The sequence below is a fragment of the Cryptomeria japonica genome, chromosome 2 (assembly GCF_030272615.1).
Source record: "Cryptomeria japonica chromosome 2, Sugi_1.0, whole genome shotgun sequence".
NCBI classification, from domain to species: domain Eukaryota; kingdom Viridiplantae; phylum Streptophyta; class Pinopsida; order Cupressales; family Cupressaceae; genus Cryptomeria; species Cryptomeria japonica.
In genome coordinates this window covers 372,869,611-372,894,504 of record NC_081406.1, presented here as the reverse complement: position 1 = coordinate 372,894,504, position 24,894 = coordinate 372,869,611, and the positions used below count along the sequence as shown (strand labels likewise).

Sequence of the window (24,894 nt, the reverse complement as noted above, 5' to 3'; positions counted from 1 at the left end):
GGATGATGGTCACAAAACATATAGGAAAAAACACATAAAGGATCCACTAACTCTGGGGTTAGTATGCATTTATGATAAATAATATATATAAAAAATAATTGTATTGAATTGACCTCAACCCCCAAAGGTGGTGGAATTACAAACACAATGGAAGAAGAGAACAAGAGATAACAAACAAATGTATTTTTGAGTCAACATGAAAGAGACCAAAAAGAGATCTCAATGCTTTGCATTGTCCCCAAGTAGACAACACAAGAGCACATTTACGGACAATAGCAAATGTATGACCTACATATATACAACATATAGAAGCATTGGAATACAAATAGAGAAATGCCACAATTGATTCAACCTCCTCATTACCTTGCACTAACAGAGTAACAAGGGTCATCCAAAGATAACCTAATGTAAAACAAAAACATATCAAGCAACACATTATGGGGGAAGCACATTACAAACGAGAAAACTCACAAAAGAGAACCCACAACATGAATGAAGCTAGTCAAGTAAAACATCCACCTCCCAATCTTTCTTAGCATCATTTATGGATGATGGAAAAGATGCAAGAGGAGCCACATCGATCATAGTATATGGAGCTACTGTAACTTCCATACAAGGACCATGCTCTAATGAAGAATCACTTTGTTTGTCACTAGGAGCTAGGGTTAATGCTTTTCAAAACTGTGAAGATAACTCATTATTATCTCAACAAACTCATACATATCATCGGAGTCATTAGGATCATAAATGTTAGCATGAACAACATCATTATAATCATCTAAATTAATAAAAATAGGATCTTTTAACATGAAAATAAGTTGAACCATCATTTTTAACTTAGGTGATTTCAGTTGAACTTCCTCCCTAGGGTCAGGCAAAGGTTGGACAAATGGGACCAGGTCAACATTTGGTGTCTTCAGGGAGGAAATGGTTTGGTAAGAATAGGTTGAGAGATAGAGGATGATGTTGAATGATTTCCTTCATAGAACCTAGTAGGTGGGTTGAGGCATTTAGAGGAGGAATAGGAGTAGGAAGAATGTCAGGTCCATTCAGAGGAGGAGGAACATCCATGGGTATAGGGTCTCTAGGTTTACTTAAGGCCTTTAACATCTCGTTTTTACATTTTTGAAAAGAAATGAAAACTATGTGACCAATTCAATTCTTTCAGAGCTTAGGTTGTTTAGGCCAAAAGTAATGAAGAGTGAAATTTCCACACTTTAGTGTGGGTTGGTAAAGGCTATCATTTACAATTATAATAATGCCATTATGAGGGAATTTTTTTTTTAAATGAATTGGAAAAGGGATGGCTTTCAAGTAAGAGAGCCAAGGATGTCCCAAATTCACATGAAATTGATCTAATGTAGGAATAATAGCAAAGGTGGCATCTAAGCACTTAGTAACAACCTCAACGAGAGGAGTAATGGAACCAATAGTAGGGCAAGAGAAACCATCATACACCTTAACCATAACATCAGATTTATCATAAGTTACTTGAAATAATTGCTGTATAGAAAGATGTTCTTTAGTAATCAAATTTACCATACATATTGGATCAATGAGCACCCCTCATAAGAGTTTGTCTTTGATCTTCATAGTAATATATAATAAGCCATTAGGTACAGCAATAGCTTCACTAGGATGAAATGTAATGCACAAGTATTTTGTAGGTTGAGGTTTGTCAACAAGTTTCACAACATTATTAAATTTTATACCAAGGTCATTAGGAGAAAAGGTAAGTGGCTCAAACTCAACAACATAGAAATGGGAAGGCAACAAATTAGTGAAAACTTGGAGGTTTTGGTTAGGAGGAGATACGAACTTATTTCCTTTGTCATTCATACTAGCTAAATATATAGTATTGTTATCAATAAAGTATTGAATCTTGTTTCTCAATTGGTAACATTTCTTAGTATCGTGACCTGGTTGACTGTGATATTGACAAAAAGCTTTAGGATCATGGGAAACTAGAAATGGTATAGAATGGTCAATTGGTTTGTTGTGATGAAGTTGCAACACATTAGCATTCATCAACTTTAATGTTAAACTATACAAAGACTCAAAAAGAGGAGTTAATTATTTTCTAAAGTATTTGGATAAAGGGGCCACACTTGATGTTGTGGGTGCCACTTGAGTGTTGGTGTTGTAATTTATTTTGATGAAACCTTTATTTTGTTTGAACTTCATAAATGACTGTTGTGCACTCTCATTCTTATCAACTAGAGCTATTGAAGTGGATGATTCAAATCGACTCACTTGAAGCTGATAATTATGATGCAGTAATTGCGTAAAAGAAGTAAACTTAGAAAATAGAGTTTTTTTTAAATATATTTTTATAAATTAGGAATAAAAATTATTTGAACATGATCAAGCATAGGATAAGCAATTTGTGTATGGATATGTTTGTATATACCAATAAAATTAGTCACTTTTTCTTTAACTCCTTGCATACAATAAATCAAACCAGTAGAAGTAATCTTAAGACCAATGTTATTTTGAAATTGTTGAATGAAAGCATTAGCCAATTGCTGAAAAGGAGTAATAGACTAAGGAGACAAAGAGAAATACCATTGCAAGGCTTTATCTCTAAAGGTTTGAGTAAATAGTTTTGTCATGTCTTTGATCATGAAATAAATCACCACACAAAGTTTTGAAATGTCTTCACGTGAGTCAAGGGGTCACCTTTTTCATTGTATAACTCCAATTGTGGAATTTTAATATGCTTAGGAGGAACTAAATAAACAATATTGTCGGATAATGACCTCATTATATCAAATGTAAGAATATTGAACTTGGATTGAGTTATGGAATCTAATTGCTGTTGTAAGGATGTAATAGTTTGAGCTAAGTTATTGATATTTTCTTCTGTGGATGGATTGAAATTGGACATATTGGATTGCGATGGAGGAGTAACATTGTTGTAGGTAGGTGGAGGTTGAGAGTAAGGAGGGGGAATAACATGGTATGTTGGTTTTGGGAGATGGTTGTGAAAGAAATGGAAGACTCACAAAAGGAGGTATATAAGAATATTGTTTAATAGGAATTCCCCCATGACTAACATATGTAAGATTAACAATTTGTGTTGAAGTATTCATGGTAGAAGATGTGAATGTAAGCACACCAGGGAAATATGTAGGCATATGAATGGAATGATTAAATTGAATAGGACTTGATAGTAATCAAGGACTTCAACATAATTTTTTATTGGCATGATATTAGTATCAACAATATGAGAAAGACCACACAACAAATCCACACCTATCTTATCACTTTGCACCATTCTTTTGAATCCTTCAATCAAGGGGATTGTCTCACTATCTGGGTATTGTTGACCCATCCATTATTAAAGATTTTCAAACTCATTATCAATCTTCTCCAAATGGTCAATAGTAACCTTACTTAGTGATTCATCCACATCATGAGAAGTATGAGGTGAATGGGGATATGTGATGTCATTTGTTGGATTAGAGGAAGCCCCAACATTTACATGGAATAAGTTATCCAAATGAGGCTCCATATCCTTAGTATTTAAACTTTGGGAAGTCCCAAGTCTATAACTTCTTCTCATTGAATATTGTATGTAGGACTAAGGGTACTGAAACTCGTGCACAAAGGAGATTAATTGAAGGCAAAGATTGTCAACTATGATTAAACAATGCAATTTCTTTATAAAATGATTGTTTAGTCAACAAATTAAACAATGTGAATTCTAAATTTGAACACTAGATGCATCTAAATATGAACATGACATGTTATAACAATTAGATTAAAAAATACAATTGAATAATTATGCAACCCACAAGTCAAATTTAGAAGAATAAATTAGGGTTTTTATGAAATTAACCTCTAAATTTATGCAATTCAATGATCTATGAGTGCAAATTTGAATGTTAAAGTGCATACAAATTAAATTAGAGACATTAAATCAGAAATAAGCATGAAGCAAGTTGGGATCACAAAAATATGATGGTGGGAAAATTAGGGTTTTATCAATTAAGATAATAAAACCACTAATCTTACCAAGGGACCAACACATTAAAAGAGGGGTGTGAATTCAATAGATATAGTCACAATTCAATCAAGGGGACTAAAACACTAATTAAATTCACCAATTTGTTGTCTCCCTGTTTTGAGTTGAAGTTTGGATGTAAATAATGAAATTAGGGTAAAACAATGGACTATTGAAATGAAACAATAATAACAAACTGCTATAGATATCTGATAGAGCGACAAACAAAGCCATAGATAGGGATCTCTGCAGAGGAATAAGATTAGAGCTGGTTCCTAAAAGTTTGGGTTGAATTGTTGATATCGGGATGGTAGGTCACCCTAGTCTTGTAATTTTGAGACAAGCAAGCAGGGTCTTTTTCGGATCAGGGAGATGCATTGAATCCAATATCGAAAGCTCAAGAAGAGCGGTCGCCCTGGCCCTTCACTTTCTGCTCCGTCAAAATCCGAACCTATTTGTCATCATCAACTCTATCAAAATCTTCAACACAACTCCCGAGTCAACTCCCTACACACATAAACAAAAGAAAAGGGGTTGTGGATAGGGGTTTGCCTTAGGTCAAACCCCACTTTAGGAATTAACCTTGAAATTGAAATGATAATTGTAATGAAAATTGTAGCAAGATACTTTCCTTTTGAGGAAAAGGCTAGATTTGAAATTGAATGCTTGTAATTGAAAAGTATACCTTGATGAAGCTTGCTTGAATCCTCATGCAAGGGTTTTAGGATGTCTTGTAGAATGTCTTCATAGAAGGTTGATCATGGATGCTATCTTGAATGCTCGAACTTGACTTCACTTCTCTCATGCTTGATGAATGCTTGATTGCTTGCTCACTTGAGCTGAATTTGCTAGAGTGTAATTAGGATCTTGATTTAGGTTCTTAGATTTCAAATGAGAGGGATATACTTTTGCTTATACCTAATTGTTTGAAAACTATTTGATTTTTTGGGGTAGGCCAACACAGGATCTAAATTCCTGCTTACTTGATATAACCATTATGATGACCAAATTTGGATCCTAATTGAGAGGACCAAGGTGCTGTGTGTAATGCACCTCTAGGCCGGCTACAAATAAGGAGGTATTGTGTCTTATATCTTTCCAATAATGTTATCAATAGATATATTTGATATCTAATGTTAATCTACATAGTCAGGAACATGAATAATTGAGTTTAATTTAAATTAATTATTACTTATGCGTAATTAATACTTGATGTCTATGTCTCTATGTATAAAGATATTAAGGGGGGTAGATTAATACATAATCATTTGGTTAATACATTAATATTAAGTGACAAATTAATTAATTAATAATAATGCTTTTTTAATTGAATTAAATAAAAGCTTTATTATTAATTAATTGAGTTATATTTTAATATGTTGGTGGAATTTAATTATTAATTCTTTATAAGCTTTGTTTAGTGTTGAGATTTATTTAATTAATTATTATCACTTGTTGCTAATAAATAATTGATTTATATGTATAAGAACTAAGATATTAAGTGGTAATAATACCTTGTTAAATTATTAATAAATTAATACTAAAGTTGAAAATTAATTAATAAATAAAACGTGCTTGTATTATTAAAGTAAATAAAAAACTTGATTTATTAATTAGAATCATATTTTATTATTTAATAAATTAAATGATTTTTAGTTTCATATTAAATTTTTTTAATTAAACGTTATTGAGGAAGTTGTGTTTTGGTCTTCTGTGTGTGAGAGTGAATTAGAAAATTTTCATTTCCTTGATGAGTTTTGGAAAAACCCTTTATATTCTGAAAATTTCTAGAATGAAGGGTTGGCTCTTTGTTGTTTCTTTTGTTTGGATTTTGGGAAGAGTTCTCGAAAGAAAATTTTCATAAAGGATGGGATTTTGGAGTTGGAGTTTTGATTGCTGTGTGTTTGGAATTTGGAGGCTTCTTTTGGAGATTCATATCTAGGAATGCGAATTAAGGTAGGGATTTAAATACCCGTGTTTGTAAATTTCTGTAAAGAATACATGGAATTTTAATTTGGTTAATTTGTTTCTCTGAAAATCTTCTGTTAAAAGAAAAGAAAGTAAATAAATTAAATTGTTTTTTTTTTAGATTTTGAGTGAGTTAGCATTTTTATTGTTTATGTTCGGATTATCAAATGAACCCATCATGTGGATTCGCATGCATGGATCCATTCAATAATTTGAATGAGTACCTATGAATTTGGTTACAATAAGTAATAAATGTTTTGAGTGGAGTCTTTTGGGTTACATTTAAATAAAATTAAATTTTGAATTTAAATTGGTTCAGAAGTAATTTTATTATGAAATTTTGTTTTGAATCTGGCAATGGGGTTCTCTATATGAATTGTTATCTTTGGAAGGAAGTTCTTTTAAATTTTTTAATTAATTTCTCAATTTGTTGTTGGTAATTTTTTTTGTTTATGAATGATAATTTCATATTTAATAAATTTAAACTATAGAATTTATTAAATTAATTATACTCCTATTTACTTCAACGAATTTCCTTTAAAATTATGAATTCAATGGATTATATTAACCGTGTTATCCAAAATAATTACATTGAAAATAAGTGGAATAAATAGTTATTTAATAATGGAATCATTTCTTAATTAATTTAATGAATAAGTTTAAACAAATAATTTTTATTCTATTTTTATGGAGCAAAATCATCCTATAATATGGATGTGATTCCATGTCATTTTTAAATTATTTTATAATATAAATTTTGATTACATCTCCTTTCTATATATAAATTTTCAAACAAGGCTATCTTATATTAAAAAAAAAAATTAAAAAAAATAGAAAGATTTTATTTTCATTTGTTAACTATTTCTTATGATAAGATGAATTGAATTTTTTTATTCTAATTTTATAAAATAAAAATCACATCAAATATAGAAATAATTCTATTGTCACTTCATGGTTATATTATAAAATAAAATAAATATTCATTCTACTATTTTGAAGCAAAAAATCACATTGTAATATATGAAATGAATTTCACTTGCAAACAATTTCATAGGATAAGCGGTAATAAATATTTATTCTAATATTATTTTAATGTTTATTTTTAACTATTTGGGATTAATCAAAATTAATTATTTGGTTTTAAGAAATTTAGATATATGTAATTGGATTCTTGAAATTAAATTATTTTATATTTAATTTAGTTTTAATGAAATATATATATATATATGTTTAATTTGGATTAATAAAATGAAATTATATTATATTAGATTTGGAATAAATGAAATTAAATTATTTAGGATTTTTAAATAAAATAAAATAATAAATTCTTGAGGAGTATATTGGTGATGCATAATTCATAATTTTAGATTATGGTGCTTGGATTAGTATTTAGAGTTTATTTCCTTCTCCTAACCGAGACCAGTGTGGAAGTGTGTATGTATTTACTCGGTAGAGAATTTTTGTTATCCTTATGCATTGATTAGTTGGATTATTAATAGATTGATTTTATTATTACTAAACTTAATAATACCTTTAGATAATAGAAATTCTATGTCTATAGATGAGGTTTTGTTAGTTTCATTTATAGTTGTTATGGTTCTCTTGTTTGTAGAAGAGTAAATTGCAGTTAAGGACTTTCAATGTTAGGGAAAATGTGTATATCTGGTTAATCTCATTAAATGGGTGGATGTTAAATTTAGAAATTGATCTAGAAGAATCCTTGTTGATTTATTGTGTGTTAGTAGCGAGTAAAGTGTGTTTTGTATTAGGTGAATCTTGTACTTGAATTCCATTTGGGTTGAGGTAGTTAGTTGAGTATGTAAACCTTTTAATTATAGACATGCTACCTTTAGTTTAGCATTAAGTAATGCTTGTCCTTAAGAGGCAAAGAGTGGATAGGAAACAAGAGGAAGAGTTGTAATTCTATATGTTAGTGGTTATCCTTTAAAAGCAATAGCTATCCCAAATATATTCTTATATAAAAATATTATATTGAATTTAGATTCATTTATGTGGAATTAGGTGTGAGTATTTTAGTGATGCATTTATTTGGTTTTAATCTAGTTCAAAATGCCAGATGTAAATTATAACTAGCACTTTAAATATTCTTAATGCTCCAAGGTATCATATTGGTCTATATTGGTGTCGAAGTCAGTGTTTTGGGATCCTTGGTGTAGTGTTGTAGGGAAACTGTTATAAAATAACCTTTATATCAGGTTATCTAGGACTTTGTCTCTGTTTCACCTAAGTGGGTGGCAATCGACGAGAGAACTGTCTGGGGTAGGAGACCTTAGAAAGGGTTGTGTACCCGCTTTTGTTATGTCTTTTTAAGTCGATCTAAGAAGTCTTTGCATATTCACGTAGGCAAGACCATCTGTGATGAGCCCCCAAGACTGTATGTCTAGCCCTTAGGTCTATCTCTTCCGAGTTGTCTAGTCTTGTTACTCTTCCTAGGTTATATGTCTACCCCTGTGAGTTCAATGGTAGATGTTTGATCCAATTTAAGTCCTTGTTTGCTTTATCCTGTTAAACATATATCTAACATTTGATAGATCTAATGTGTGCATCTAGTGGTGTAGGTTTGTATGCAGGAATGTGCGGTAGGACATAACATGGGTTGTGTCGGGAAGAGAAATCTCAGGTATGAGGTGACAAGTTTGTTAGTTGAAGTGTTGCTTAATTCAGAATTCATTATGTTACTGTGTGTATGGTCATAATCTTTTAGTAATGTTACAATATGTGAATGTTTAAAAAAAAAAAATCACTTTTTAGTGATGTTCACTTGTGTAAAAGTGGGCATTACATCATGGTGTCATGGTCTTGAGAATTAGGAATCAAATTTGGGGTAGAGATAGGAGAGAAGGTGAAAATGCAAATTTGTGAAGGGTGTGAGAAGAATCAAAGTAGGCATCGGGCATCAAAAGATGGAATTCCATGGCGAGGTCTAGGTGAGAATGAAATTGTATGCAAATACAATTTACAATGCTACACTTTTCTAGATGCATTACTACTAAATCACACACTCCTTGTGGTGAATGTGATCGAATTGCTTCTTGATAAATGATTTAAGGTCACCCCATTTGGAAATTGGTACAAATTTAATATGTTTTAAGGATAATACAAAACTTTCATTCTATGTTAACATGCGATCAACAAGTTTGAGCATTGAAAATGACATTTTTTGATGCGAATGAAGGAATATACCTCAATATGTAATCTCCATTCATCTAGATTATCCTCATTTATTTCTCTATCATATGGACGAATGTGAATATTTTCTCGAGTCTAAACGAAGCTACCTTTTGATGCGTCTCTCTCTATTTTAGTTCAAATATTTATAGCTTTATTTCCTCTTTATGAGTTTTTTCTATACCCAACCTCTCCATTATGGAAAGAAATAAGGATTCTAGTCTATTTGTTCTCATTGCATTGCATATTCGTGCTACTTCATCTTTAATATTCTTGAATATCACTTCATTATCCTTCTCCTTTCTTGCCATAGCTATTCTTTTCCTTATCGAAGTTCTAAATCCAATTTCTATTTCATAAGGTTCAAGTTTGTCATTTGCACTTCATCTAGTGAATAAAAACATAGTCATAATCCTCTTTTCATTGATCATTTTTTATTTAATCCCATTTTATCTATGAAGAGTTGTTAAAGCTATCCATCAAATCTCTTAAATAATTCATGTCACCGTGCCCTTCTTAACAGAAGAAAACACTCAATATTTTCATTTCAAGTTGTAAAAACACATATAATGAACTAATCATACTTAAGATGAAGTAGCACAATAGAAACATGTAAAAACATGATTCAAACCACCAAGAAAATAAAAGACACCACACTTGTATATTTGTATAGACCCTTAAAGGGGAGAAAAATCTAGAAAGAGTGCATTCTCATCTCTTGTGCCACTATACAGATGTATTTACAAGTGTTACATCACCCATCATTATATTGAAACTTACAAAACACAAATATGTAGCCCCTCCTCACTTTTTTTTCCACGAACTATGAGAAAGTTCCTTGTCAATTTCTAAGAAAATCCATTCCATGAGCATAGCTAGATATGTTTTCAAAGAGCAAACGCTTGCACATTCATGAAATAATTTCATATAGAAATATCTCAATCTCCCATAGCCATAAAAAAATTAAAAGAGATCCATTTAAATTATTTAAACGTTAAATCTACAAATTGTAGCCTCTGTCTATATGAAATAAGTTTGTTGTTTTACTAGAATGTTTCTCATGAAGATTTTGTCATGGTGAGCATTATGTTTGTCACCTATATAAGTGATACACTTACCATTCTCATTTTTCCTATTACCTCCAACATTAACAAATTGAATTGAAGCCTTTAGAGATATTCTAGACCATCCCTTACACTTTCTAAACCACTTTTCCAACTAACATGCACTTTGTATCATTTGATTTGGTTAAAAAGAGTTCTCCCAAGTCAAACATTGAATAATGACATCCACCATGACTCGTATAGTTCAATGTAGTTCAATCCAATTTATAAATTAATATCTATCTCATTATATTTTGATGTATATGTTGTATATGTACTAGATTGGAGTTTGGTGAAGTGTATAAACAACTATGTCATTTAACTAATCCGTTACTTTTATGTTTTTGGACATAATCGTGACAACTATGCTATTATTCTTTGTCACACTCACAACTTATTTTTAGTTGCATCCTAAATACTCAAAACTTATAAATTTTGGTTTACTAGCAATAGATATCTAAAATGAGGAATGTAATCTTGATGAACACCTTTATGATTTTGTTGGGTAAGTGTTGAAGGGTTTAACTTTTTTACACATTAGTTATAAAATCCTTATTGTTGTTATTTACAAGATTGGTGATATTATTGACACAAAATGATCATATAAAGATCAATGCAATATTTAGTCTTTGATGCACATGGATGCAAACTTAGGATCCAAAATGGTTTGTTATCCTTTCTCTTTTGACTATATGGTGTGTTGTTATATTCATGTGAAACTAGGGTTTTAGGACATGTCTTTTAGTATAATAACTTTGACCTCAATTTTGATAGATTTCGTGCATAAGTTGATAGATAATGGGCATATTTTTTGACTGGGATTTAGTAAGAAAGAATTTAAATTTGGGGGACACAATCACGTTTAAGATGTGATGAATAAGAGCTATACTAATAAGATGGAATGGTGGCTTCCAAGTTCTGTAAACTAACTGTGCCTAATTGACCCAAATGAAATGGTAAATGATAAATGTGAAAACACATCTAAAATGCGTATGAGATAAATTAACAAAGTATGTTCATTTTTTTTCTCCTTAACAATTTCTCATTGCAATAACTTGTTCACTAACTCCCTAACTGATTTATTAAAAGATTAGTACTAGTTCAATTTTTTTGACCAAAATTCATAACAAAAAATCTAAAATTAGACACAAATTTTTTTCCAATCATATATAACGAAACAAGTACATATTAAACTATTTAGAGACGAAACATGATTATTTCTATTCTAAACTCCTCTAAACTAATTAGTTGAGAGGTTCGTAGACAAAATAGATGCAAGGTGGTTGGGAAGCTTTATCATGCTTGAAAATAGATGTAGATAAGCTAAGCTATGTGACTGGAAGATAAATAAGACATTATTTGAGCTACTTGTTGCACCAATGGTGTTTATGATTGTGAAGCTTTGGCTAGTGACACATCAATATCAAGATGAAGGTAAATATAAAGATTACAAAATATTTAATCACAAGCAATTTCAAAATTAAAGCCTTGGTTCCATACAATATCATCTTAGTTAAGGTTGGATCCTTTCTAGTTGAAGAGGCTATGATGATTTGGGTATTAGAATATTTGAAGACAATAGAGAACATGGAAGTAGACTATTGGCCTAAAATTATGATAGACAAAAAGCTAAATAAAAGAAAAAACACATAAATGAAACAAAATATCAAATAGATGAATAAATGGAGAATTAGTATGCAAGAATGCCCAAATGTAAATGCAAAAAAGTCAAAGTATGTGAGAGAGAAAGTCAAAGTGATGACATAGATAAAATATGTGAGTGAAAAAGGTAATAATTTGTCAAGAATTTCAATCCCACATATGACTATGGGCAAAAACACTTTATAGAGGCATATATAAAATGGAAAGCTAAAAGGAACTAGCTTGCACCATCTTAGGTTGAAAACAAGAAAGTGGAAAACACCAAAAAAGGAGTGGGTTGATAGGGTTTGTTGTCTCTATACATGAGGTTTGGTGGAAGTACAGTGAAATCAGATTATGCATTGTTTGACATATGAAAACATTTAAATCAATTATACTAATACTATAAAAATTGAATCTTTAACAACTTTATTTAACATAAACAAATTGCAAAAATAACATATTACTTGACTAAAATCCTTAACATAAAAAATGATCAATAGAAAAATAGAAAAAAAAGGTCGTTTCTTTGATGGTTATCGTGCTATTACATCCCCATAGATTGCCTAATGTCATTTCATGCACATTTAAAAGCTTGCTTTTATTCATGCAATATTGTGGCTTCCATGGAAAGGTACCCTCCAATCATAAATCCATTACATTTATTTATTTTTTGTGAACCGCTGGTTGAGCAAGATGATGGTACAGCTGGTGGCTTGGATGCCACAAACATAAGGTTTATGTATGTGGAGTACCCCCGGCCACACAATTAGCCCTTCACGCGACTTCAGGGATGTTTGCAGCATTCCGAGGAGTTTATTTCAGGGATCAGTAAGAAAGCTTTTCATTTTATCTGGTTTACAGTATGGATGAACAAAAGAGCATTTCTTATTTATCTAAATATCTAACAAGCAAATTACTGATTTCATCTGGTATTCATACTAGTTCTGGTGTTTAATCTCTTATTTTTTAAATAATTGCCACATACTTAAAGCCACGTCTTCTCTGCTTCCGATCAACGCTATGAATAAACTCGAGGGAATGGCATATGTAATATTTAGGACTGCAATGTATGGATGAAATTTGTTCTATCTTGTTAATGTGTACAATATAGAAGAATCCTGTTATTCAAGGAGACAAATGGGATGTTGTTTAAGTAGTAGCTTAACGTGAAGGCGAAGCTCGTGCAGGTTGCCAAAACAGTATAGACTCTAGAGCACATCAATAGAACACGAAACATTTGTTATTATTTGTTGAGGTATGACACCCTTTGGAGAATTTTGCAATCTACCTATCTTTAATTTCTCATTGAAATAAGAATGATCCAAAGGTTGATTGAATTAAGCACAGTTTTTCCCATAAGCTTTTTTCATAATTTTCCCGGACCATGAAATCTCATGTTCAGAATTTACATCAACAAGGAAACATCTCTCTCAGATGAATCCTCTTAAAATAGCACTCTCCAAGTACAACCATGGCGTGGCAGGACTTTCTAGGATAAGTCATCATCCTTGATGGCTACCAGGTGATGATGTAGTACTAGCTCCAATAGGGAAGAGTCCAAACAGGCAGCACATTGTGTCTGTTTAGGTACGGGGAGGACCTTTTATGTGGAACACTTTTTATGCCATTTCTCCCACTATACGTCAGTTTCTTTTTGTGCTTAGATATTTTGGAAATTTGTTGTAACCGCTGTTGGTGGCTGTCGTAGTAGGTCAATTAGGAGCTTTGCATTTTTTAGAATCATTGTTGTTTATTGTGGGGTGTGTTGCTGGGATGAAAGGGGAGAGCTTTAGGGACAGGGCTTGGATAGCCACTGAAGGGAATTTGTGCTGTAATCAAGCTCAGAAATGAGTGTTTGTCCAATTTGTTACGAATTCTGTTTCTTTTATCAGTCTATTTAAATTTTCTGATCGCTAATATGAGCAGCAACTGGAGTTTCTTTTGCAGAATCGTGAAATTGCATCTGTTTTGGTATCAGAGAATTTAAATGTGCTGGGAGTAGAGAATTCATCAGAACAGTTCTGAATAGTTTAGAGGATAGTTGTGGCGATGGCTATCGATGTAGAGATGGAGTTGCTTTATGATGTGAAAAAGAGGATAGTAAGCTGGAAGAGAAATCAGAGTAAGAAACAGGCAGAAGCTAACAAAAAACAAGCAAAACAGGTTACAAAAATTGGAGTTTGAGATGGAGGAGTTATGGTGGATGTTGGAGCAGCATGAGGTAATTAATAATAGGAAAGCAAAGAAGAAAAAGCTGAAGCAAAGGCATTCAAGGGTTATGAGAAGCTGAAAAAGGATTGATAGAAATTAATACTCACCTAGTGAACAAGAGCTGTATTCAGAGAGGAAAGCCATAGAGTCTAAGATTGGCTCGGATAGAACTACTAGAACAGGGAAATATTAAATCCCTCAAGGAGTTGGAGGAATTACTATTAGGCCTTTGAATTTTTAAATGTGCTTTGCAAAAATTTTTATAGAGAGGAGATAGGTGAATGTGATGAAGATGAAGATGACGAGTGGGGTGAAGATGTTGAACTGTGTCATCCCGAAGAAGGGGAAAATATTAATCATGACAATGGGAGAGGAGAAGAGTTTGAAGGCTACAGTGAAGTGGAATGCAACCTATCACTAGAGGTGGTCCAATATGTTGTGGAAGCAATCCACGTTAGAGATGAAGCGGCAATGGAGATGAAGATCTTGGGAGGCTCCGTATTTGATAGTAGAGAAGAAGTCATCCCACAAGAGGATGACATTGTCAATGATGGATGTGAAGGGCATGTTGTTGTGGCATGCCAGAAGCTTATATGCTAGCAAAAATAGATGAAAAGAAAAATGGACTCTTGACAGTCTATGATAGTGCAACAAACAGTGGAGAATATACAAGCTGCATTGAAGAATTGGAAAGCATGCTTAAATGGCATAATGCAGAGAAGGAAGAAACACCTATAGGAATTTTGATTCCCTTAACTTGATTTCTGTTTTCAATGGTTTATGTGCAAGTGCAATAATATGCTGGACAAGCAACGAGAAGAGCCATAATTGCTTTTTGTAGAGGAAGACCACTGGAGGTGGGTCCTGCAAGAAGTTTGGAAAATAGAAAGAGAACAGATTGGTAAAGGATGACAATTTATGGTCGAACAAGAAGCTAGAAGCAGAGGCAGACATTATGTGAAAAATTGCAGGAGTACCTAACATTGTGGAAGGGCAGGCTATGACAGTTGGGTTCTTGAGTACTTGGAACTATGGGGTTCAAAATTTCTAAAAGATGGGGAGGGTGATGTGAAGTGCCTTTAATGCCATGTCTCCCGCAACCTGTTAGTTTCTTTTTGTGCTTAGATATTTTTGGAGATTTTGTTGTAACTAAATGGCTGATTTAGTTGGTCTAGGATCTTCTCTTTTTTAAAGTTTTTTAGAATGTAAATTTTTTTTCTTAGGGGATGTATTGTTGAGATGAAAGGGAAGAGTTTTAGGGACAGGCTAGGATAGTTATTGAAGAGAATTTTTGCTATCAAGCTCAGAAATAAGAGTGTTTGTCCAATTTGTTAAGAATTCTGCTTCTATTAATATATTTTAATTTCCTGCTCACTGATATGAGTTGCAACAGGAGTTTTACTTGCATATCAGAACAACATATTAGTTATTTACTTTCAGCGCTCCAAAACCCCTAGACTTTGTTGTTAATAAAGCATGGTCACATAGAGCAGACTAGTAGTCACCGCCAAAAGTTGAAGGATGTCTTCACCCAAGACCTAAGTTACCGGTTCGAGTTTGGGCTTGGGTTTGGGTACTTAGCCAAACTTAATGTTTAATGCTGGTAAACCAAACTTTAATGCCAGTAGACAGTTTAACAGTTAATTGCAGTACCGATAAAGTTTAATGTATGAAATAGAAAGACAAATAACATACACAACACATAACACAGTTATTTGTACATGGAAACCCTGTAAGGGGAAAAACCACGGTGGGAAGCTTTACCCACAATCAGATGATACTACTGCAGATAGTATGTGTGTACAATATGGAGTCTGCACATGCAGAAAGGCCAACTACCTAGAGCACACTGCTCAATCACAAAATGGGAGTCACAATGACTACAATTGGATGGTTAAATCCAATGATAATGTACTGCTTAGAATAGCATCTTCATATGCTGGATTCAGTATCGGTTAAGCTCTGATATGCCTTCTTCAAACCTTCCTTCAATCTTGAATGATGTTTGCGTGTATAGCTCTGCTTATATTCGCATATACCTTATTACAATCCTTTTCCCAATCCTATTATAATCTCACAAAATGATATCTTACATTTATACCAAAACCTAGGACCAAATGAGTAGGTTGGCTCACTAAGATATTACAATAAAATCAATTACAATTGAATCAATAACCGATGCATCATGTCGGCTCAATGCATTTACAAAAATAACAAATCATCTTCATGACGTGCCATGTTGATCTGGAATAGATATGCTTGCCGGTGCATAACCTGGACCTATTTGCCGGTAACAACAAATATGCAAACCTGAATAAACCAATGAACAAATCACCAAAACCAAGTGTCCAAACAATGTCTTCGACATAATCAAGTAATCTCCAAGTCATTCCAAGTGCCGGTGAACAATGTAACCTGTCGGTGAACTAGATACCGGTGACTGTGCATAAGTCACTGAACATGCCGGTGAACATAACCAAAGATCTCCAAGTGCTGATAAGTGTTGACAAGTGTTGACATCAATGACAAAACCATATCAACATATCCAAAATACCAACATGATAGGCTTGGTGTCATGTTCCCATCCTTAACCCAAGAATCGGATTAAAATGTCTATCCACAATAACACTATCCATGATCCGGCATGTGTAATGTCCCCACTTTAGCAGTTGACCAAGTGTATGTGCGTTAGCCTAGCTCCACATGGTCCCGAGGGCTAACGAAGGGTTTAAGGGGATCCTGGAGTGTTCTGGCCTAGTCATTTCCGGTTTGGGCTAAAACGGAGTTGATTTACTTAGTTTCAGGCATACTTACTATTTTTAGTAAGTCAGCAGGACACAACGGAGGCTAGCTTTGGTGATTGGATTCGATACTCCTCGACGAGAGCTTTCCGACGAGCTATCACTCGCGCTATTCGGAGCCCGATTGCTAATATATTTTAATGCCTGAAGTGTTATTAAAGTAACATTTAATTTAATTGTAAAATATTAGAGTGTTACTTTAATATTTATTTTATGGGGATGTGTGCAAATCAAAGGGGCACCCAAGGGAGACATAAGTGAATATTTTAATATGTTTTATATGGAACATCTTTTATCCCACATTGCTCAAGTGAGTTGGGTCGACCCTTGGAGAAAGAATAAAAGGACGCTTTTGTGGCTTCATTCAGCATGTTGAATATGAGAAGAAATTGATGTGTGAGTTGCAGATCCGTTCTTGGCATTAGGGGACGTCTATCCTCTCTTGTGACATTCTAGACGCCATTCCTTCGAGGTTTGGCCTTTGGAATCCATTGCTATCAGCTTCATTAATAGGCAGATTGGGTGCATCTCCAGCTACAGGCAGATTTGGTGTTTTGCTCATACCTTCTTCACTTCTTGACCAATGCTTATGCCATTCTGAAGGGATAATCTTATGAAGATATTGGACTGATTGAAGACTAATTAATACTGTAGCAGCACTGTAGCGCAACACTATTCAGGTTATTGTAGCACGGCACTATTCATGCTACTGTAGCGTGGCACTATTCACGTTACTGTAGCACGTCACTATTCATGTTATTGTAGCAGCAAGATGGGAAGTCATTGTTGGAACATTATGTCAAAAATGTTGGAGTATTTAGTGAGTTGAAAAATCTGCTATGTATTTGATTTTATTAATTCTGGAAATAATATCATATCAGCAGTAGTTCAATCTTCATGCTGCATATTATTGTAATTTCCTTCTAGTTCATGTTATGTGATTTTAAACCTATGCAAAGACTTAAAAACAAACAAACATTTCATTTCCGAAGCCATAAGAGGTTTAAACATTAAACGGAGAAATAAGGAGTTGGATGCAAACTGTTTGACTAAATTCCTATCAGTAGTTGGTTTAGTTTTTGGGCATTCTAGGGTGTCCATTACAGCATGTCTAAGAGACAGCATCCTATACTAATCATGTCACAATGACAATATAATAATATTCATTAATGGTCATGCCCTATATCTGAATATATTTAGGTGCCAATTATTTATTATTCATATGAATGAACCTCTTTAATCAGATCTATGATATCTCATATCCAATCCATCCACATTTCCTACTGTGTACGATGAAGCTGATAACTATACATATATGAGTCTGTGAAATTCTTATTACTGTTTAATAATCAGACTGTGATAAAACTTCCATATGAACATCCAACTCCTTATACAATTCAAATTGAAGTTATTCCAACCATATGATCAAGAAATCCGATGGAATGGAATCTACCATGATGTGGATTAAGGTGATTAAGGAAAATCCAATAACATTAATACCATCAAACTATTAATTATTGATCTCCATACAATATCGATATAAGAAAGACATCAATCATGATTAAGGAAGTAAACCAATTCATTAAGGATCACATTAACTTACAACAATAATTGGTTAATATATTGAAGTGATGCGTTTAGGACTTAACCAATAAACATGTCTCTATACTCCAAGAGATACAATGAATCGGTTGTGTAAACATATATATTTTCAACCATTACATCACTTAGGGGAGCAAGGAATGAGAGAATCATCAAGCATTCACTCAGACCAAAGGATCGAAAGAGGGAAGAAGACCAAATTTGATATTGATAATAAACTGAGGCATACAACGGTTCAACCATATATTGTAATTTTGGTATGAGTCTCTTGTGATATACATAGCATAATGAATCTGGTTTATGACTGTACAAATATAATTATTGTTCATCTTTATACTTTCCTATGGATAATATAAGATAGGAATGACAGTGTAATAAATGCCTTCTTTCACTAACTGTTCATATGATGATTAAGTAAATTATATGATGGAGTCTATAATACCTTTCAATCTCACTATTGAATTATGGAGGGAGAATACAAGGAAGCAAGAGCACTAGACTCCAGCAGGTATGCCAACCGTGAGTGTGGGCCAAGAGGCCAAGTTGATGAGGTCCTTGGAGCTCTTGGGCTTATTGTAGAGGGATAGGCTTGAGGTGCCTTGTGTGATTCTCCTTGAGCTCCATAATGGGGACAGGTGTAGGGAGAGAAAGGGTTGTTGAATCCTTCATATAAACTGGGCAATATATAAAGAATGTTGAATACATGATCTATCATAGCATAATGAAAATGTTGACTAACCAGTTGTGTAGGTTCCAAACCAAGCTTTAGTTGACAATAGTGTCCCTCTAATGTATTTACTATGCTCTAAAATTGTGATTCTAAGCCAGAATATAAGAGGGTCCCATTAGGGGACATTACACTTGGTGAAATTCAGGACATATTCCACATGATCCCACCAATTGTCATCCAGGATCAATGACTTAACCTTTTGGGCACTTTTTGAATTTGATTGCTTCCAAACACCCCATTGGTTACTAATAAGCATGGCACTCAATGCCTGTTTCACCTTCAAAATTTGTCTCATCACTATGGCATGTGATGCAAATCGGGTCTCAACAACCTAGGATCATGTAAAAAAATGTCAATAACACAGTAAAAAAATATTATATACATATCAAACATGGCATAAATAAAATTTAATAGATAAATTATATTTACCTTTAGCAATTCCAATTTCGAGAAACTCCTAAAAATTATTTGTGACATATTGTGGATTGTCACAAACATTTGGATTTCCTCACCCGCTTGGTATCTTTCCTTCACGCACTCTATTTGAGTGCCAATTGCTTGCATCACCAAGTTAACGGAGTGTACAGTGCATGGTGTCCAAAAAATGTGCTCATATCTCTGCTCAACCAAAGCACCTGCAGCCCTGCAAACCTTTGCATCATAATGACTTAGACAACATTTTCATGACCCACCATCTCTATGGAATCAATGAGGATTTTGGAAATGAGCTTTGTATCTTTAAGTTGCCACTCACAATCAACTGCCCTCAAAAACATTGCCCCTTTGGGGGACATTGCAATAACATTTATTAATGTACGGTTCTTGCAATCTTTCCATCTATCAGAAACAATTGAAACACTAGAGTCAACCCAAGAATCTCTAATCGGTTTGAGTGAAATCTCTACAAAATTCCTCTCTCTTGCCAATAAGGTGGTGCACACCTTTTCATACCCAATACTTGTGAAAGTTGAAGGTGCACTATTGATTGCCACCACCATCTCATGCCAATATGGTGATCTCCCCAAGTTGAAAGGAAGACAATTGGCATAGATGCAACATGCAATATTTTGCTCAGCAATATTTCTTGCTTCCATTTTGAATGGCTTGTCCAATGGGCCTCTTGTGGGAAAGATTGGGAATTTCAACTTCATCTGGCATAGAGGGTATCTCCAAGAAAGGATGATGGGAGGCCTTTACTGGTAGTGGTTGATGATCTTTGGTTAAAGTCATTGGTTTTTTTGCTTGCGGATGGATTAGCTCTTAGTTTTTCTCTTTTTAGAGCTTGATCAACTTCTTCTTGTTCTCAAATGAATCCCACCATTTGTATGGCCGTCAACCCTTGCTTATTTGGCCTTTCACACATTACAAGCATCTATAATTGGTTTTACAAAAATTACAATTCCATTCATATCCCCCACCTCCTAGAAGTTGTTGAAGCATTGTGGTATAATTCCATAAAGGAGATCGTCTATCAACTTTAAATTTTTGATTTTGAGTCTTGTAACCCCCATCCACTGAACTTGATCTTGTTGCCATTTTTTTGCTCTTATAAGAAATTACACATTTTTAAATTAGAAAAAAAATAAAAATAAATGCAAGCTTACACAATGTAAAAGCTAATGTAAGTATGAAAAAACATTGTAATAAATAGAACTTGTTTCTCTTTTTCTAAAAAAATGAAAAAAGAAAAAAAAACTTGAAAAAATTCTTCAAACACTTGAATTTTTTTGTTAAAATACCAAAGAATATGGTTAAGTGCTTACCTTAGATGATTGAATCTCCTTTGTGCAAGCTCTCCTCCTTCCTCAAGCACTCCACAAACGATATCCTTCAAAAATAATCATTCGCCCTTCAAAATACCACATTGAAAAAAATAGAGAATGAAATGAGCAAATGAGCAAATGTGAGGTTGAAATGATGAAATAAGGGGTGGATTAGGGTTTTAGTGAAAAAAAAGGTAAAAAAAGTATCTTTTAATTTTTAAGTCACTTGTTAAGTGATTACTAGCGGCAAACGGGTGCGCCCTAGGGGCCTCATGTTCACTGTGGGTTTGTATTCATGGACCCACAATGAACCTAAGTCCCTTGGGGTGCACTTGGGCCGCACTTGTGCATACCCAAACACATACTTGAACCTAGACGAATTGGGTTTGGGCACGATGGGCTTAGAGCACGAACCCAATAACTCAGCCCAAGACCATCCTATTCTACAACAAAAAAAGCAAAGTTGCAGGCCATAGACAGTTTATGATCCATTCTGCAACAGATGTATCTCATATGACTAATAGGGGAGGAGTTGGGAATTTATTTCCTCAATGGTGAATCCCCAAGAGCCAATATCAAAGAACATTGAGAAATTTTACCAAAAAAGGAAAGACATATTCAAGTGATAGAAGCAGGAGTGAGAATCCAAAAACAAGTCAAATTTATGCAAAGATGATCTTTGAGGAGATTTTTTCAAAGTACTTAACCACCACTTCGATTACTTGCATTTGACCTTTATGCTTTTTTCCCTTCTCGATCTCTCATGACCAAAAGCACACTATTTAAAAAATAAAAAATAAGCTTTTGGAATGTGGTTTTAGGGGTCCTATTTCTTGTTTAAAACAAATTTGTAGCCAATGTCAATAAGTGACCACAATTTCTACCTAAGTTTTTGATCATATAATAGGAATGATAAAGGAATGACTTGTGTAGTGAATGTTTTTCATAGACATCATCTCTTATAACAAATGCCTTTATTCTAGAAACACTAACAACCAGAGAAATAGGAACAAAACCTGTCAAATTATTGGATTGTTTGATTGTCTCAAGCATTTCTATAAAGCTTTTGTAGGATTTATATGTATAAGATTTGGTCACCAATAAGGGACAATTTATTTAGGAGGTCAGATTGCATAAAAATTAAAATGAAATTTCATTTTTTTGTTGAAGGTTTTCTTTTATCAGATCTCAAATCTGTTAACTTGCTTGGAGAAGGTTGAAATCATAGTTTGAGGACTCTCCTAGGAATCTCCAGACTCCTAAGTTCTATCCCTAGCCGAGTCCACTTGCCATTGACTCTCGAGGCGAGTCCAGAAGAGTTATGGGGAGTACTTGTTTGAGTCTCCCCACAAGACTCTTCGAGTCCCAAATTCAGATTCTTGAGTTTTGGGCATGGACTCTCAAGTCCACTTGGGTGCCGCTAAGGATGTAAAAAAAAACATAAAAAAGAGACTTTTCCTTCACTTTTTTTTAGTCCAATCTTGACCAAAACAAGGCTGAACACCAAAATAGGAAAGGAGAGGAGAAGAGGAGCATTTAAGATCAAAAAAGACAAATGTTGAAGAAACATTCATCATCATTTTTATACTATAGCATCTTTTAGTTTGACACCTGACAAATTGATTTACGTCAGAAGGGGAAAGAGGAAGATGTAGATTGTATTTGGTTGTTTTTCTCATTTTGACGTACCATTATATGCAACCATTTATAAATTTATGATGCTGTTATACATTTGAAAGTTGTAAACTATGCGTTTAAATTATGAAATTTCAAATATTGAGTGTTTGAAGATCATATGACATGTGTAATGTTTGAATTATGACAAATTGATAGTCAAGTTAGGCTTTCATGTTCACTAAATGAATTAATTTCTTTTTTTTAATGGTAAAACAACTGTTTTCTTTTTTGCCGAGTCGCTGCCGATTCCCGAGTCCGAGTCCTATTTTGGGCTGCCTAGTCTGCGCTGAGTCCAATTTTTCAAAATTTGGTTGAAATATTCAGACCATATATAGAACTTGCTCAACTAGATGTAGCAGTAGAATTGTTTCAATTAGAGTGTTAGCAGCAACCTACTTTGACTAAGGGGAAACTGAAGCAAAATTCTAAGGATATGTGATAAGAATGGATGTCTAAGGGAAGACTAAAAAGGAATTGATGATGGGTAAAAGAGGGTATTTGATGGAAGCAATGACAACCAAGGAAAAGGTGGTTATAATGGCAAGGCTAAGTGGGGAAGGATGGCAAGAAGGGCTGTTACTATTGCAGCAAGTTGGGGACATAAGGAGAACACTTGCATAAAGAAGATGTGGGGGTAACAATAAGGATAGTGCTTTGTAGCCCTTACCTTTGAATCTTTGCATGTGCATACTTCTAAATGCAAGTCAATTATTGATGTACTCATCATATGGCCAAAAATGGGTCTTTATTTGTGGAACAGGTTTATTCATGACATTTTTAATGGTAGAATGATCACTATGTATAAAGACAGGGTAAGCTGTGATGTAGTGACAATACTTATTGATTGCTTAAATTATAATAAGAAATTGCTTTCCAATAATTGTGTCATTAGGTTCAGCACCTAAAAGATTTTTGCTAATGAAATAAATGACATAGGCAATTTGAGCATCCTTTTGATCAAATACTACATCTTATGCAGTGCCAAAAACATCATTATACATGTGGAATGGCAGATTCCAATCAGGTCTGTGGAGAACTAGTGTAGTGATCAATTTTTCTTTCAGAAATTTAAAAGCTGATTGGGATGCAAGTGTTCAGTTAAACTCGGCTTCCTTTCAGAGCAGACAATGGGGCTGTAATTTTGCTGAAATTTTGGACAAATCTCTAACAACCGAGGTGATGAAAAAAAACTATAGACATATTTTGTTTCTGAGGTACTGTTAAGTCCTGAATTTGCTTTGATTCCCTTTATCTTGATAATCCCATGCAAAAAGAGTACTACACCATTATAAAATGGCAATAAGTCACTTCTTTTGCTCATCTTGCAATTGAGTGTTGATGTTCAAGATTTTCCCCAAAGAGTTATTAATGGGTTGACTTTGTGGTGCAAACAATCTAGAAACTTTAAACAATTCATTATAATAACAAGGATGAGGGGAGAATTAACGGAGGCATAAGAAAAGACCCCTTAGTTGGCATAATTTGGCTTAAAGGGTACTCAATATGTAAATCCCCATCAATTTAGAAGAATCTATGTACAAATGGTGTAACTTTTGTATGAAGTTAGCAATTCGTGTCTTCATCAATTGAGCACAAAGAAAGACTCCTGTAAATATGGTTAGATTGTGCTAGACAAGGGTATTATCACTTTCCTCGTGCTCCAATCAAAGTGGGTATTCCGTTGTATGATTTAACTTTTTAGGGAAGGGAGCTGTGGGAAAGGAAGCTTTCTTTTGATAATGGATTTGAATGAGTTGTGAGGTGCCCTAGATGGGTTGAAGGTTTACATGTTTGGGTTCTTCCCTGGCTTTTGTTAGTATGAGGGGTGTGTGATTTCAAGCACCCTATCAAAACAAAGGTGTCTCCCACTCAAATCCATTGAATATCTGGGATACCTTGACACCTCATTATTATTGACTTGCTAAGATTCGTTGTTGTAAGGGTTTGGCACAAGTTGAGCAAGTATTTGTTGCGCTTTTGAGCAAGTATTTGTTGTGCTTGTGGGGACTGTGAACTTAGATTGTTGGGAGGATTAGGCAGAAGGCTTTGTTGAGGAAAGATTAGGATGGAGTGTTGAGGCTGCCAACCTTGCTCTTGTTCTTGGCAAGACTATTACCATGGATGACTAGGACTTTTCCATTGTTGGCTTGATGAAGGCTGATTATGTGGCTGAAAATTGTTTACCAATGGCTGTGGCATT

At 33.7% G+C, this 24,894-nt stretch overlaps 1 protein-coding gene across 1 annotated transcript in view; it reads left to right on the top strand.

The window, feature by feature from the left end:
* The first annotated feature begins 12,738 nt into the window (after positions 1–12,738).
* The window catches only part of LOC131050531 (uncharacterized), a 96,573-nt gene continuing 84,417 nt past the window's right edge, over positions 12,739–24,894 (top strand). Inside the window, exon 1 of the mRNA XM_059214817.1 lies at positions 12,739–12,839. The gene's annotated coding sequence lies outside the window, so the exon portion shown is untranslated. The remainder of the gene's footprint in view (positions 12,840–24,894) is intronic.